At 41.2% G+C, this 16,463-nt stretch overlaps 1 protein-coding gene across 16 annotated transcripts in view; it reads right to left on the reverse strand.

Annotated features, from left to right (window-relative positions):
* The window catches only part of ZBTB38 (zinc finger and BTB domain containing 38), a 128,205-nt gene that overhangs the window by 80,224 nt on the left and 31,518 nt on the right, over window positions 1-16,463 (reverse strand). For 4 of the 16 annotated variants that reach the window (XR_005062526.2, XR_005062527.2, XR_005062529.2 and 1 more), the window contains exon 1: window positions 332-1,663. The gene's annotated coding sequence lies outside the window, so the exon portion shown is untranslated. Of the gene's footprint in view, window positions 1-331; window positions 1,664-1,688; window positions 1,792-6,997; window positions 7,123-16,463 lie in introns of those variants that run through there. The other 12 variants (XM_073232341.1, XM_073232338.1, XM_037022887.2 and 9 more) reach the window with 8 other exon arrangements.

Consider the following 16,463-nt stretch of genomic DNA (forward strand, 5'->3'; position numbering starts at 1 on the left):
GGGCGGAAGGAGGAAGAGGAGACAAAACAACAGGGCTGATGGGGGAAGGCATGACGTGGGCCATTTTCCCCAAGGTTTCAGCCTTCAGCCTGTAAATATACATATACACATTTTTAAAATTTTTTTAGGGGAAATGCGTTCTTGTCTGGTTCTGTGGAGAAGAGGCAGACCAGATAGATCCCTTTGGTGCCGTATCTGGAGGGCCTCCCAGGTGCCGTGCCCACTCCCTCCCTCCGGGCTGCGGCCTGCCAAGCTGCAGGTGTCAGGGAACAAGATGGCGCCCCACCGTGAAGGGCGCTGAGTGAGGGGTCGGGGGTGGGCCTTCACTTACTCGGACGCGCTGGTTCCTCTGAAACCCAGACACTGCCACCTCCCTGAGCTCAGGAGTTACAACCGCTTGCTTGCCGTGGGTTCTTCATTTCTTGTTGAGATCAGCTCCACATATTTTTCTGATGATGTCACCCATTCTGAATTCCTACATTTCGAAAGTTGATCTACAAGTAAAACCTTCCATAAGCTTTAAAAAAAAAAAAAAGAAGTAAAGAAAGGTGTGCTGCAGGGAGATGGAAAGGAGGAGGAGAGGGACAGTTGCCTCCTTATTTTGAGATTTGCTGCAGCTGCGAATGCCACTCCCCAGCCGGTTTCCTGGCTGCAGAGGGAGGCCAGTGGCCGGGCGTGAGTGACGTCAGGGCCAGGACTGAGTCATCGCCAGCCGCTGGGCTGCCCTGCCACTCGGAAGGGGACAAAAGGAACCTTTGATGTCCAGAGGCCCTCCTCTCTGCACACTCGCCTGTACTGAGCAGCAGGCCAGGAGAACATTCCTGCTGCCTCCCCACCCCCGACCGCCCTTCCTACTTCCGGAACAGTCCCGGGCATAGTCAGCAAGGCCTCCTCAAGGGACATCACCCTCCTGCCTGGCTGACGCATGGCCACTGTCTTGTCAAAGAGGAAAGTAGGGAAGGGTGTTTCTATGGGGCTTTCTCACCTTCCCCTCTGGCATCCCCCTTCTTCCTGTATGTTGCCTTACCCAGGGAGTCTCAGTGGAAATAAAGGAGGTGTTCAAGGTGGAAGGCCACGTCTCCCTCCCTGGCAGGACCCAGCGGTCAGTATCTATTCTCCTCTGCCTTTGTGCTGTGGCCCTGGGCCTCAGCTCCCTGCTGTCTGGGTGCCAGCGTAAACTTGCGCTTCCTGGATTGAAGAGGACACCACTCTCGAAGAGGGGTATTTATATCCTAGGGCTGGCATAGAGTTGGGGCTCAGTAAATACATGATGAATGAATGAACACTAATTGTAAAGTAAAATAGTAGAGAACACACATTAAATGCTTGTAAAATGCCTCTGTGCTAAATGCTTTACAAAGGTTATTTGTTGTTGTTATCATGACAAAGTTCTGAGGTGGGTACTACTATTATTCCCAGTTCTGTAGATGAGGACATGGATACTCAGAGAGATTAAGACACTTCTCTAAAGTCTCACAGCTAGTTAGTGGCAGGGCCTGCATTGTCTGAACTCAAATCCTGTGTTCTTAAGCACAATGCTGAGTGGCAGGAGTGAACAAATGCATATTGATCAAGGGCATCCTGTCCAGGGGAGTGGTATAAGGGTGATGATGGGATTTGACACCAAATCCCACAAGGAAATAGTGAAGCAATTAGGGATGGTCTGTCTAGGGTTGTAGGCCTCATACCTTCTTCGTGGGTCAGCACCAGGTCTGAGGCTTGGTGAGATACTCAAGAGTAGCCATGGGGCAAGTCAGTCCTCAGGTCCAAGTCGGGGAGAGATGCTAGAACCTAAAGACAAAGCCAGGGAGGTCTGGGGAGCGTGTAGTGGCTGCAGGGTCCAAGAGCACAGAGAGCAGAGTACCTCACAGGGGCTGAGGCCCAGATGGGTCTTTACTGAACACTGGCCTCATGGGTGTAGGCAGGAGGTCAGTGCAGCTGAAAGCACGAGTCTGGGGCAGCCAAGATGACTACAGAGAAGAAAGATGAGATAGTGTTCTCAAAGATCTGGAGACCTGGGGAAGGAACTGGAACTACATTGTGGCTTCAAATTTTGAGGAAGGGCTGGAGGTGATCAGGAACAGAGCTGGACCTGACAGTGATGGTCACTGCCCTTAGCATTGCCCTACCAGGAGTAAGCTTACTTTCTGGGACTGAGTGAGAGTCTTGTCAGTGTCTGTGTTCAAGCAAGGGCAAGGACGGGTGGCAAGAGGAGAACATCCCCTTATGGAGGTATCTGGGACCAGGGTAAGGATGACCTCAGAGGAATCTTCTTACCCTAGGATTCATGATTCTGTGGTTTGAATTTCTCCACGATTCTGCCAGGGTAAATGTCTCATTCCAAGGAGACAAAAGCCAGGAATTTCTAGCCTATTGCAGAAGGGGGGAGGGAGGTGGTGGTGGTGGTCTCCTTGACAACAGCCCTCCACAGCTCTCTTTCTCACTGTGGAGTGGTGCATCTGGTCATGGCACTCCTCTCCCTGGCTCAGGAAATTGATGCCTCTGATACCTGGGGACCTTGTGTAGTTACCTTGTTCCTGGACGTCTGCCAGTAACCACTCTGAGGAATTACACTTGCGTGTGGGATCTGACTCCCCAGGCAGGTGGAATCAGCAGAGGTGAATTTCAGATGAGAGAAAGCCACATGCTTTTAATCAAGGGAGGAGCAACAACTGATCAGGGTCACTATCAGCGTCCACACAGGGGCTGACCTTGGCCTGAGGAGAGCGCTTGAAGTTCCAGGCATTTTTGGCAGAAGCTTGTTTATTCTCTTCTTTCCCTGCAGAAAATGCCCCTAGGCACCTCCCTGTTCTAGTTCTTCCCCAAAGGCTCGGTGGCCTTGCTGGCTTCACATGCATGGATATTTGTTTTTCTATATGATAATAATTTTTTTAGTCAATCTTGTAGGACCAGGATAATGTAAAGAGAAAAAGAAAGAAGGAAATATGATGAGTAAGCTTAAGTGAGACACAGATCCTTGTATTGTATGCTCTGGGGTTGGTTGTAAACAGTGAGGATAACATCAGAGAACTGGGAAAAACAGTTACTTGGGCACAGAGAAGTAGTGACACCCCAACTTCTACCTCATTTGGAAACCCTCCTCCTTGTTACAACAAATCAGTTAGATAGTGGTAACTAAAAAAATAATAAAATAAAACCTTACGGGTTCAAGGAATTCCTTGGAAGGCTTGTCTATACTGTGGCCACAAATCTCATCTCATTCACTTAGAGAAAAAAACAATTTATGAAGATCTAATTTACATACCATACAGTTAACCACTAAAGTGTATAATTCAATGGATTTTAGTATAGTTACAGACTTGTGTGACCCACAATCTAATTTAAGAAAAATTCCATCACCCCATAAAGGAGTCTTGTACCCATTGGCAGTCACTCCTCATTTGTCCGCATCCCTTGGCCATAGGCAAACATTAGTTTTCTTTCTGTCTCCAAGATTTACCTCTCTGGACATTTAATATCAATGGAATCATACAATATGTGGGTTTCCTGTGTTAGGCTTTTTTCATTTAGCATAATGTTTTCAAGGTTCATTTATGTTGTAGAATATATCAGTACCTGATTCCTTTTTATGGCCAAATAATATTTAATTTTGTGGATATACCACCTTTTATTTATCCACACATCAGTTGATGAACATTTGAGTTCTTTTCATTTTTGACTGTTATGAATAATGTTATCATGAACAGCTGAGTCCAAGCTTTTGTGTGGACATATGTTTTCGTGTCTCTTGGATAGATACTAGGGAGTGGAATTGCTGGGTCATAAAGTAACTAGATCTACATTTAACATTTTGAGGAACTGTCACACTATTTTCCAAAGTGCTGTACCATTTTACATTGCTGCCAGTGTGAGAGTTCTGGTTCCTCCATATCCTTGCCAACATTCTTACTGTCTTTTTGTTTCTAGCCATCTCAGTGGGTGTGATGCAGTATCTCATTTTGGCTTTGATTTGCATTTCCCTAATGACTAATGGTGTTGAGCATCTTTTCATGAACTTATTGGCCATTCATATATCTTATTTGGAGAACTGTCTATTCAAGTTCTTTGTCGATTTTTAAATTGGATTACTTGTCTTTATTTTTGAGTTATAGGAGTTCTTTATATATTCGGGATACAAAACCCTTATCAGATTATGTTTTATAAATGTTATCTCCCTGTCTGTGGGTTGTCATTTCACTTTCTTTATGGTGTTCTTTGAGGGACAAAGTTTTTAATATTGATGACATCCAACTTAATCAATCTTCATTTTATTTGTGCTTAATTATATCTGAGAAACCATAGTCTAATCCAAAGTCATAAAAATTTACAGCTATTTTCTTCTAAGAGTTTTATAGTTTTAGTTCTTACGTTTAGGTATATGACTCATTTTGAGTTAATTTTTATGATGTAAGATAGGGATCCAAATTCATTCTTTTCATGTGGAGATCCAGTTGTTCCAGAACCACTTGTTGGGAAGACTATTCTCACAAGAATCCTGTACATCTTAAATTATTTTAAAATAAAAAGTTTATTTAAAAAAATCTTTAATTCTTCCTCCATCGAATTGTCTTGGCAACTTTGTCAAAAATCAATTGACCATAGCTAGTTTTTTATTTCTGGACTCTTAAATGTATTCCATTGATCTAGATGTCAGCACCACACTGTTTTATTACTGTAACTTCATAATAAGTTTGGAAATTAGAAAGTGTAAGTCCACCATCTTTGTTCTTTTTCAAGATTGTTTTGGCTATTTTGCATCCTTGCATTTCTATATGATTTTTAGTATTAGCTTCTCAATTTCTGCAAAAAATCCAGTTGGGATTTTGATAAAGATTGTGTTCTACCTGTAAGTCAATTTGAAGAGTATTTACAAATTAAGTCTTCTGATCCCTGAACTTGGGGAGCCTTTCCATATTTTTAGATCTTTAATTTCAACATGTTGTCATCTTCAGTGTACAAGTTTTAAACTCCTTTCGTTAACTCTCATTCTCAGTATTTCATTCTTTTTTTTTCTCAGTGTTTTATTCTTAACTGATATATTTATATTGGAAATAATCATGGACTTCTTAAGAGAGTATACTTGGAGACTGAAAGGCCCAAGTTTCAGTCCTGGTTCTATTATTTATTAGTTGTTATGACTTTAAGGCTACTTAGCCTATATTGGCCTCCATTTTTTTTAATCTGGAAAAAGGAAATATTAGTGCCTTGTGAGTTTGTTATTCAGATTAAATAAGATAATGCTTATGTAATCCTATTGAGATCATAACCCACATGGACCAGTCTCAGGGTAATGCTGCAGTCTAAGAAATCCAGTTCAGTCACAAAAATGTAGTTTCAAATTCACTCATATTCAATACATTTTTCAAGCAGCATACAGAACCCCTTACAATCCTTCTTAACTTCCCCTTTCTTCTTCTTTTTAAGATCTTTACACCCCACAACTTCAGCCTCCCCTTCTTTCTCCCAAGCTCCCTAGAAAGATTTTCTACACTCTTAACCAATGTTCTGTAGTCCTTCTGTATCTGTGCAGTTCTCCTTCTGGATGGGGCAGAAGAAGAAACCGGACAGGCAAAACCAGAACTCTTTTTAGTTGGCAGGAAAAAGAAAATCAGGAAGCACTCAAACTTAATTTATGTCCCATCCCTCATATAAAGAGCTTAGTGCAATGTCTGACATACTGTAAGGGCTCAGTAAATGTCAGGTTTTTATTTTTTGTTGTGGTGGTGTTCTTACATTATGTCCATTTATACTTTATGTTGATGGTGTGGAGCTTGGAGCATGAACTCTGAGAACCCAGCCTGAAGGACATTGCCCAGGGGCCCGTCCTCACTCATTTTGGTGGATTTGAGATTGTTGTTCTTTCTTCCTCCTGAATCATTCTTCAAAGAATCAGCTCCTAGAAAATTCAGCCCCTACTAAAAAGTTCATCTCTGAGGCTCCCTGAATAATGTTTGGGGGCCATTATTTCCTGTTTCCTCCCCTGACCCAACTCCAGGACCATGTGTTCCTTTCTTCCCTCCCACAAAACTTCTAGTACAGTGCTTTTAAAACTGCAGGTCAAGGCCCACTATGGATTGGGTCAGAACCAGCACTGGTTTCAAGTGACATAATGAAAACACAATAAAAAATACCCAAGTACATTATAAGAAAGAAAGACTTCTGTTTCAGTTTTATAACATGTGGAGCTAGGTCTCTATGTGAAACATATTTCTTACTGTGGTTCAGGGTTTTCAAAAAAAGTTTAGAAAACAGTGTTGGAGTAGATTTTGCACTATCATTAAGGTATTGAAACAATTCCTAAGAGCACAAGGTAAGACCCCTCCAAGAGGACTGTCCATTTTGAGGAAAATTGAAACCTTAAGTCTCAGAGATCAAGTTCCATTAGTAGTGAAGGAGCTGGTGGCACTGATGCCTTTTTCTGTAATTTACAACACTTGGTGGAGGAATGTTTCTGTTGCCTGTGTGGACCTACTGCCACCTGCTCCCTGCCAACCCCTGCCATACTACTCCTGAGCCATCACCTGCTCTCACTCCCACATCTGCAAATCCACACCCTGAGCTTATGTGGGGTTTTCTGATCTTCAGAACTCTTTCACATATTCCATTTCATTTGATTCTCACTACTATCCCAGACACGGACAGATCAGATCCAAATCCTTGCTTGACCACTGAACTCAGTGCGTGGCCTTAAGCAAGTGACAACTTCTTAGCCTATCTCTTTAGCTCTACTATGTATAACCAGAAAGGTTAAGAGACTTGGCCAACATCACAGAGCCTAGAAGTGGCAGGACCAGGAAGAGAACTAAATCTTTCTCCTCCCGGCCCGGTTGTCCCACGGGCTCTTCCCATGGAGATGCATAACTTATTGTTAGTAATATGATTCACCTGACTCCCTTACAAAGAATGTTTAAAAGCAAAGAACATTTTGCTCTCTTTCACCATATCTAAAAACACCGACTTTTATGGTACAAAGCACAAGACAAATAGTTCTACATACCTTGTGGTTAAGGGTTATCACTCCTAACATCAAAGGATAGTTATTAAACGGCGGGCCGTTGGAAACCAGAGACAACAAAGTCCACGAGGAGAAGAAAACAAAGTTCCCTCAGTGCTCTGTTCTGTCCTTTGTGCTGCAGTGTCCCCTCTAGTGGCTCTGGAGGGAAACAGCTTCAGTGCTGCTGGACTCGGGAAATGTTGGTGCTTCACGGGAGCCTAAAGAGTACTTGGCTCAGGGTCTCCTGCCATTGGTGAGACGCCAAGGACCACAGCCATCGCTCTCCGCCAGGGGTGCTCTGTCCCCGGGGAGCATTTGGCAAGGTCTGCAGACATTCTGGGCTGTCGTTTCGCCAGGGGTGGAGGGATGCTACTGTTATCCGTAGGTAAAAGCCAGGGATGCAGCTAAACACCCTGCAGCACGCAGGACAGTCCCCCACAACAAAGAAATCACCCAGCCCTGAATGTAAAAGGGCTGTATTAGAGGTAAAAGGTGAATTAGAGGAGCAGTGTGATCTACCCATGGACTTGCAGCTTTTATCCCCCAGCTTTATTGAGGTATAATTGACATATAACCAAGAACCTGCAGCTGATTCTCAGCTTGGGACAGTTCAGGCTAAGAGCACTTTATTTACTTTTAAATGTTCTTTTATTAGAATTGTGAAAAATTCAAAGTAACACGTGCTCATAATTAAAAGCAATACAGCTAATTAAACTTCAAAAAATAATGCAATATTTGTATTACTTGTATGCTTATGATTAAAAGCAACAAAAAAACCTAAAGCCTCCATCAGTCCTTCTCATAATCCTTGGTGGTTTATTAGGTGGGCTTGTATTAAATGTCAATTTTAGATAATTTTTGACTTACAAAAATGGCAATTTCCAGTACTTATACTTAAGATGCTCATCCAGCCCTCCACATGCACTCCAAGATGAGCACCAAACCCACTAACTGGATTCTTTTGACTTTTGTGGAACAAAAGTTGGATTAATAACACTTTAGTTTACAACTTGCTTTTTTCTTTAATAAATTGTGAATATCTCTTCAGATAAAAAAATAAGGATCTTTTGTATGTTTCCAGAAGTTTGGGATGCTCCATACTGTGGGCTCCAAGGAGCTAAGATGGTCTGTGACAGGACATTAAATGAGTGGATCACATAGTGTGTGACCTCCAACACTTTGAGATTTCACTCTTCTGTAGAAAACTTGGTTCAGGATTAGAATCTTCTGTAGGCCATGCTATCTAACCACAAATGGATGACATCCTTTCACTGTCTCTGCTGTTATGAGTACAGTACTTCCTAGTTACAGCAAGTGATACTGGTTTTCTATTGACATGGTGCTATAAAAGTTCATTTTATAGCAAATTCATGTGGACTGGATGATTTTATGTGCCAACTTGGTTGGATTACAGGGTGCCCAGATATTTGGTTAAACCTTATTTTTGAGTGTGTCTATGAGAGTGTTTCTGGATGAGCATTTGAATGGGTCGACTGACTGGGGTCCCCGCCCCCAGTGCGGGTGAGCATCACGCAGTCTGTGGACGGCCTGAACAGTACAAAAAGGCATAGGCAGAGAGCATTTGGCTTCTCTTTGCCTGACCCCTGAGCTGAGTCATTGGTATCCTCCTGCTCTTGGACTGAGAACTACAGCATGAGCTCTCCTAGTTCTCAGGAGATGCAACTTGCAGATGGCAGAACATGGGACTTCTCAGCCTCCATAATTGTTTGAGCCAATTCCTCAACATAAATTCACTCACTCTCTCTCTCTCTCTCTCACACTCGGTATCCTATTGGTTCTGTTTCTCTGGAGAACCCTGGAGCCAACTCAAACAAAAGCAGTGTGAGATTTTTTAATGGCATAAGATTGATTCAAGTTTGGGTAATCGTAGTCTTTTCTTGGTATGACTGATCATATGTTGTTCAGTCTTTCCCTTCTGATGGACAAAGAGTTTTTTTCCAGGTATTAGTTTGTTTGTTTGTTTTGCCATTAGAGCAAAGCTATAAATAATATCCTTATGTTGATACTTTGATACTTTAATTTCTATGGAATAGATTGTCCCAAGTGAGACTGTTGAATTAAACTTTTGTGTGTATTTTTAATTTTAATAGATATTTCCAGATCATTTTAAAAAAAGCTGAAGTGAGTCATACTCCAACTAGCAATATATGAGACTGAACATTCTCTCACATTTTGGCCATCACTGGATGTTATCATTCTTTTTAAGTTTTACTGATCTGCTGGGTAAAAGATGATGTCTCACTTTTGCTTTAATTTGCACTTTGCTGACTGTAAGTATAGTGGTTCAGAGCATAGAGTCTAAAGTTAGAAAGCTTGGATTTGAACCCAAGACTGCCACTCAATGACTATATTTCCTTAGTCAAGATTCTTAAGAGACTTTTCACATATGTCAAATGAAGATAATCAAAGTACACCCTTGCTGTGAGGATTACATGAGTTAATATACATAAAGATCTTTGAAAAGTACCTGGATTAGAGTGAGCACTATATAAGTGTTAGTATGATGGGTGAGTTTGAATAACTTTGGTAAGTCTATTGACCATTTGTATATCTCTCTTGTGAACTGCCTTTCCATATCCTTTACCTATTTTTTTATTGATTTGTCTTTTTTTTACATCAATTTGTAGGTGATTTTTGCATATTAGGTATCTTTAGGCACATCTGATGTACGTGCTGCAAATACACCTGTGCTTTTCTGCTTCTCTGCTTGTGCTCCTTGGCCTGGAATGACCTCTCCACCAGCTAGGTCTCTCATAATTTAATTTGCCTTCAAGGCCCAGTTCAAATGTTCCCCCTAATCTTTCCAGGCAGAAACACCACTTGCTTCTCTGAATTCATAGAATTCAATATACTTTAGGTGGTGTTTGCCCTGCCCTCTTTTACAGGTTATGTACACACAACCTCATTGGCTCTATTAGCTCCACAGTTTCTAAATCAAATGTTGGGTGGTAAGTACATGTGAATAAGAAGGAATATTGCAAATCAGGACCATTTTAGAAAGTTTGAATTATGTGGTTGCCATAATAGTCTTCCCATTAGAGCAGATGATCTTTGTTGAACACAGACTAGTGTTATGCATCCTTTCCTTCCTCATAGAGTTCTCACCACTGTCTCTCAGACGGAGGAAAGCATTTAGCTTCTCTTTCTCTAGGATGCATGGAAATTGCAGTTAGCTTGCTTTAATGAATGATCTTACCTCTATGTTATATGCCAAATAAGTAAAAGCTAGATTGATGACTCAAACTTTTTAAAGACTATAAAAGTGCCAGAAGAAAATAAAAGAACATATTTTTATAATCTTATGATGGAGAAAGCTTTCCTAAATAAATCATAGAATCTAAGATACCATGAAGAAAATAAATGAGGGATTTTTCTACATAAAATCCAAGCCTTCTGCATGGCAAAATATGTCATAAACAAAGTTAAACAATGAATGACAGACTCTGAGAAAATATTTTTAGGAGACATAATAGTTAAAGGATGAATATCAGTATTAACTGAAAAAACAACACATTAGAAAAAGGGCAAAGAACATAAGCAAGTAATTGTAGATGGAAGTGGAAGTGACAATCCCATTATGGAAGATGTTCAGCATCACCAGCATCAGGGGAATGGAGAGCAGGACAAGGAGGCCGTTTGCCTGCCAGATGGGCAAACATGGGAAAGATCGAGAATATCTACCACTGTCAAGGGTATGGGGAAAAGATCAAACATAAATGCGTATATCTTATATATAATTTCTAAAGAGCAATTTGGTAGGATTTAATTATTTTCTGTAATCAATAGGTATTAAAGTCAGAATTCCCAAGTGTACTTTAAAAAAAATTGCCTTGATGATTAATGAGGGAAATCTCAAATCCTTTCCTTCCCAACTTCCCCATTCTAAAAGGCTTATGTAGAATACAATCTTTTAGATAATTTTCAAGTTGTTTACGATACTAAATAAGGAAGCCAGGCAGTGATAATCATCTTTAAAAGCTCCACTCTTTAAGTGAGAATTTACTTGAAAAATTCTCCATATTTGTCTGGATTGATATTAGTCATAGTTCTCTGGCTACTTCTCAACACAGGGCATGAATGACCCACTAACTCTATGGAGAATGGTGTGTGCATGCTGTTTATTTTTTGGTGGGGTGGGAGGTGATTTACTTCATCCTGATTTTTCCCTCCCTGGCTTCCCTTGATCATCATGCAGTTGTATAAATGTTTTTCATTTCCTGGCAGTTTGGCTGAGCTTTAAAATAAGGGTGGGTCTTGATATAGAGTTTTATCAGTCTTGACAGTCAACCAAAAACTCAGACTTTTCCTGAGTCTGGCATATTCCCTTATCCCACTGTCCTTCCTTAACAGGGCCATCCAGCCCCATGACACCTCTGTGTGAGTTAGAAACACTATCCCCTTGGTCGCAGCCCCGACACCAGGCTTTACAGCTTCACAAGGAGAGCAGGAGGTCTGCAGGCCCTCTCAACCCCTGGGGCGCTGTACCAGCAGTCCTGCACCTCACACCGCCCTAGTCCAACTGCTGCACAGGAAATTCTTGCAAATTGCCATTTCCTCATTCCAAATGGTCACAGGACACAGTGGCACCTGCTACGGTTAATGCTGCAGGCATGTGGCTCAGGTTTCTTTCCTGGCTTCTCCTTCTCAACTGCCCCTTGAGATTTCATCAGGGGCTCAAATCTGCTTTTAGCCACCCCACCCCCAGCTCTGCCACACATACAAACACACTCCACAGACCCTGTGCTCACCCATGAAACAGGGAGCGACAGAGAAGTTAACTGGTGCCTTATCCTTTTTACCACTGTGGGCTTATCAGCAAAAAAGAATGATAAGGTGATTTTCTTCTTGGCCTTGAGTTTTAAATTCTGGCTTCCCTTCCTCAGGGGGAAGAAACAGCTCTTTGTGTTTCCGAGTCTAAAACAGAGAAGTTTCTAGGCCTCAGGATAAAGCCTCTCCACTCAGATCTTTGTTTGGAAACCAAACTTACTGACAAGAATTATTCAGGATGGCAGAGACAGTTGACTGTGATTTAAGGAGGGAAGTGTGGGCCAGCCCCACTGGTGGCTTCCCCAGATAGCGAAGTCTGTGTGCGTGTGTGTACGCCTGTGTAGAGGCAGTAGGTACACAGGCTTCCTGGGGGGCAGGGGTCTACTCCCCCTGCAGGAATTCAGGTGGGAGGCTGCTTGAAAGCCCACAGAGACTGAACACTGCCCACTCCTGCTTTGAGAGCCTGGGTGGGGGTCTCTGTGGATACCTGTGGTCAGTGGAGACAGGAGCACAGCACCAAGAAGTCACTCCTTGATACTCCCAGGGTCCTCCTTCCTTGACTGACAGAAAGGGGCTAGCATGTGGGGCAGCAGCAGGAGCAGTGGTCACCATGGCACCCACCTGGTCTAGGAATCAGGTTCCTCCACATCCCTGGGCCTATGAAAGTCCAGGGGTCAGAACAGAGAAACCTAGTAATTATAATATTGGACTTTTTCCCAACCTTGGAGATTAAGAAATTAAAAGTCTAGTTTGATTTGATTTTAGAGAAATATAGAAATGTGACATTCCTTGCACCTGGACATTGTGGAGCAATTCTTATCCCACGCCCACATTTCCTTCCATAATGTAATTTGTGGAATTCCCCCTCGGCAAGAGAAGGGCTCCTGCATTTTGAGCACAGCTTCCTTAACTAACTCCATCCTTTCATCACCATCTTCACCTCTTAGAAATTCTCTCTTGTCTAAACAACATGTATAGGTTATAACATGCATATATTAATTTAGTGGAAACATGAGTTCTTAGGATCTTCCTAAGTGCTCTATTCTCCATTAAAAAAAAAAAAGGAAACAGGATCTTTAAGAAGAATAATGAAAATGACACCTGGAATCAGGGCCCACCAGCCGAGACCTAGATCTTCATTACAGTAGTTATTCCCCCAGCACCCTAGAGTTCCCCAATTGAGGAAATGGAAGTAGACAAATGGATTTAATTCCCTTGACTTGGAGTTTTTAAGTCACACCAACTGTGCAAATAAGCAATGTGTCAGGCACTCAGAAGGAAGGTACCAGCTCACCAGAGAGATCAGACTATAGGCCATGAAGTACACAAGGAGCTGGTAGGAAGGACATGGGCAGTGCAGACAGCCACAAGGGCCAGATGAGTCAGGGGAGTCTCCCTGGACGAGGGGTGCTGGGAGGAAACCCTAGCCCATACAATTTCTTGATTTCAGTCTGCTGGAAGAAGAGGTGGAAGGGAAGGAGGAAAACATTCCAGGAGTTGGACAAAGGGACAGAGGTGAGAATAGTCGCCACCAGGTTGTGGGGTAGACCATGCATGTTGGGAGCAATGGGGAATATGCGGAGTTGGGTCTGGAGGCTAGGACAAGCTTGTGGATGGCTTTCAACATGAGGCAGAGGAGTGCAGACACCAGGCAGCTGAATTTCTAGCAAAGGATTGCATGATGAGAGCAAGCTAAGGAGCAATGGAAGGTGCAGACTTCAACAATTCATGACATGGTCTCTATAATCCAGTGGGAGAGACAGACATACCCATGAATGATGGCAATTCAGACACATTGTTCTCTTTCCATTTTCCTTTTTCTTCCATTTTCTTAGCTGTTCCCTTGGCTAGTCTAGCTAGTCCTCCCTTGATGGAAAGTTTCTCCCATAAGCTTGCCTTCTTTCACATCCTCTTTTAAATGTGAAGCTCTTCCACCGACCTCCTCCTCATCTATATAAACATACTCTGAATCCTAGGATCCTACAAAATTTTGATTCTAAGAGTTAAAATTATTACCAGGTTCTTTCATAATCTATATACACCTTGGGGACAGAAATATATATATATTTGGGTATCCCCAGAAGGAGGCAAGGCATTCTTCAAGATAACCACATGGCCCCCTCCCATACTTCACGCCAGTCTTGTATAGAATAGCCACCCTCCTGCCCACCTCCCTACTTTTCTTGCTTTATTTTTCTTGACCACCTGAGGTATTATACATTTTTTAATTAAATTGAATATCTGTCTTTCCTGATGTCCTAGAATATGATCTGTATGAGGACCAGGACCTTGTCTGTATCTCCAGGCCTGGACCTGTGCCTTGTATAAGTACTTAGTGGGTAAATGGATTCCTGGTAGATATCAGGTACTCAGGCAATATGGAACTGAATTAAAGAATCAGAAGCACACTTGTACAAATAGAACCCCATAAAACAAGACCTTAAGTTTGTTCATTCTGAGGTTCAAATAGTATATATTCTCTTTCTCTTCCATGGGATTTAAAAAACCCTCAAAAAATATAAGCTTAACTGAGATATAAATAATGTTATGTTAGATAAAGATTGCATTTAATATTTTCAGTGTATAATATTGAAAACAAGGAAAATTGACAATACACATTTTTGTACTCTGAATGAGAAGTATCTATAATTTTTCTTTATAAGCAATTTTTGTTTTGCTATACTGGACTGGGACTATATATTTAAAATGGCATTTGAAATAAATGTATGTCATGGCTATTTAAAAAAATGTGGACCATTTATCAGAAGAATTCACGAAACATTTAAGTATAAGGTCTTTTATACTTATAAAGGGTAAATATAAAGCAAGCAACTGGTTAATCACTCTCCAAGTCAATAGCAGCAAGGACACCAGCACCCACTTCCTGAGTCCTGAGCATAACAGCCTCCTGACGCAGAGGTAACACAACCCTGACTTGTGTGATCATATTTCACCTGCTTTTCTTTATAGTTTGGCAACCATGTTTTATAATTTTAATATTTCATCAAAATAGTTATGTACATTGTTAAGAAAAATTTAAAGCAATGATTTCCTGTCTTCTCCAGTCCCAATCTGCAGAGGCAAACATTTCTCACCTTTCAAGATATTTCTTTTGGTAGGTATCTCCTTATCTTTAAACAATATGCTTGTATTGCAATTGCATGATGTATACATTTTAAGAGGGTAGGAGTAGAGAAGAGAAATGAGTTTATCAACAGAACAAAAAACTTGAATTGTGTTAGACCTGTCATCAACAACACTGGATGCTAATGGGCACTGGGGCAATTGTTTGTAATTCTAAAAAAAATGATTTTCAGTGTGAAAATCTACTTCTAACCAAGGTATCAATTAAATGTGAAAAATGAGTACAAGGTCAAAGAAAATGTATTGCCTACACATCCTTTCTAAAGAAGTTACCTGAGCATTTGCTTCAGTAAACCAAGGCAGCAAGACCATAAAAGGGCAAAAAGTGGGGTCCTGGAAACAATCTAATCCAGTGAAGATACCAGGTGATTCCTACACAGAAGCCAAGAGTCTAGGGGCAAAGAAGGGGATTTGATAGGTGACTGATTAGATAAGGAGATTAGATAAGCTTGAGGATAAAATAACGGCAAAGGTCCCCAGAAAGGCAAATTTTTCCAGGGGAAACAAATATAAAAAACTGTACAAGAAGAGAAATGAGATCAGAGTAATGAGTAGCCCTACAGCAAACAATATGTTCATGGTCACAATGATGGAGAAACCCTGTCACTCATTCTCAACTCCTAGACTCAACCTATTGAGAAAGACCAAGACCTAGTTTTGGTCACAGAACAGATTACAAATGTCATAAAGGACCTTTTGTATATATCCTCAGTGTATAATTTAATGATTGTATGTCTAGGAGACTCATGTTTTTCACCTCTGGGAAATATATTTCTCATCACCCATTTTTTCTTTCTGTGACTTCAATTAGTCAGAGGTGGGACATCCTAGATTAGCTCTCTCTGACTCCATTCTTTTCTCTTATGAGTTCTATCTCTTTGTCCTTTTCCTGGGAGATTTATTTGAATTTACATTGCAATATTTCTGTAGAATTTTTAACATTGCATCCTGTTCTCTTTTGGTGTAATATCTTCTCAAATATCTCTGAGAATACCAACTGGAGGTTTATTTTTCCTGTTTGCTATCTTTCCTCTTTCCTCTAGGTTGTTCTTGTGTTTATTTTAATCTGTCTTTTATGTTGTGATCTTTCTTCAAACATCTGATCATCTTCAGTTGTCTTTACTTCAGAATAAGGCAATAAGATGTTTATTGGTACTTTTTGTTTTTACATGTGGATGGAGTTTATCACTTATGATTTATTAGTTGGAACTTTATCACTTGTAGTGATCTAGATCCATCAGTTACCTTAGGCAAGTTATCTAACTACTTGGTGCTTCAGTTTCTTCCTGCAGTTGTTGTGAGCATTAAGTGAATTAATATATAATATACTCATTACAGTGCTTTAAAACGATGTGCTACTTCTATTACTACTTTTACTATGATTACTTGGCAGACACCCAGCTATTTAGCTAGGAACTGCTACATGACAGCATGTCAGGAGTCTTATCTTTTGGGCCACTACATTTGGTACAGAGAAGAATAAGTTTGTTGTTTTTTTCTTGGGGGTGGGGATGCAAAAGGAAGGGCCTATCTGCCC

Source organism: Manis javanica, chromosome 3 (genome assembly GCF_040802235.1).
Source record: "Manis javanica isolate MJ-LG chromosome 3, MJ_LKY, whole genome shotgun sequence".
Taxonomy (NCBI): Eukaryota; Metazoa; Chordata; class Mammalia; order Pholidota; family Manidae; genus Manis; species Manis javanica.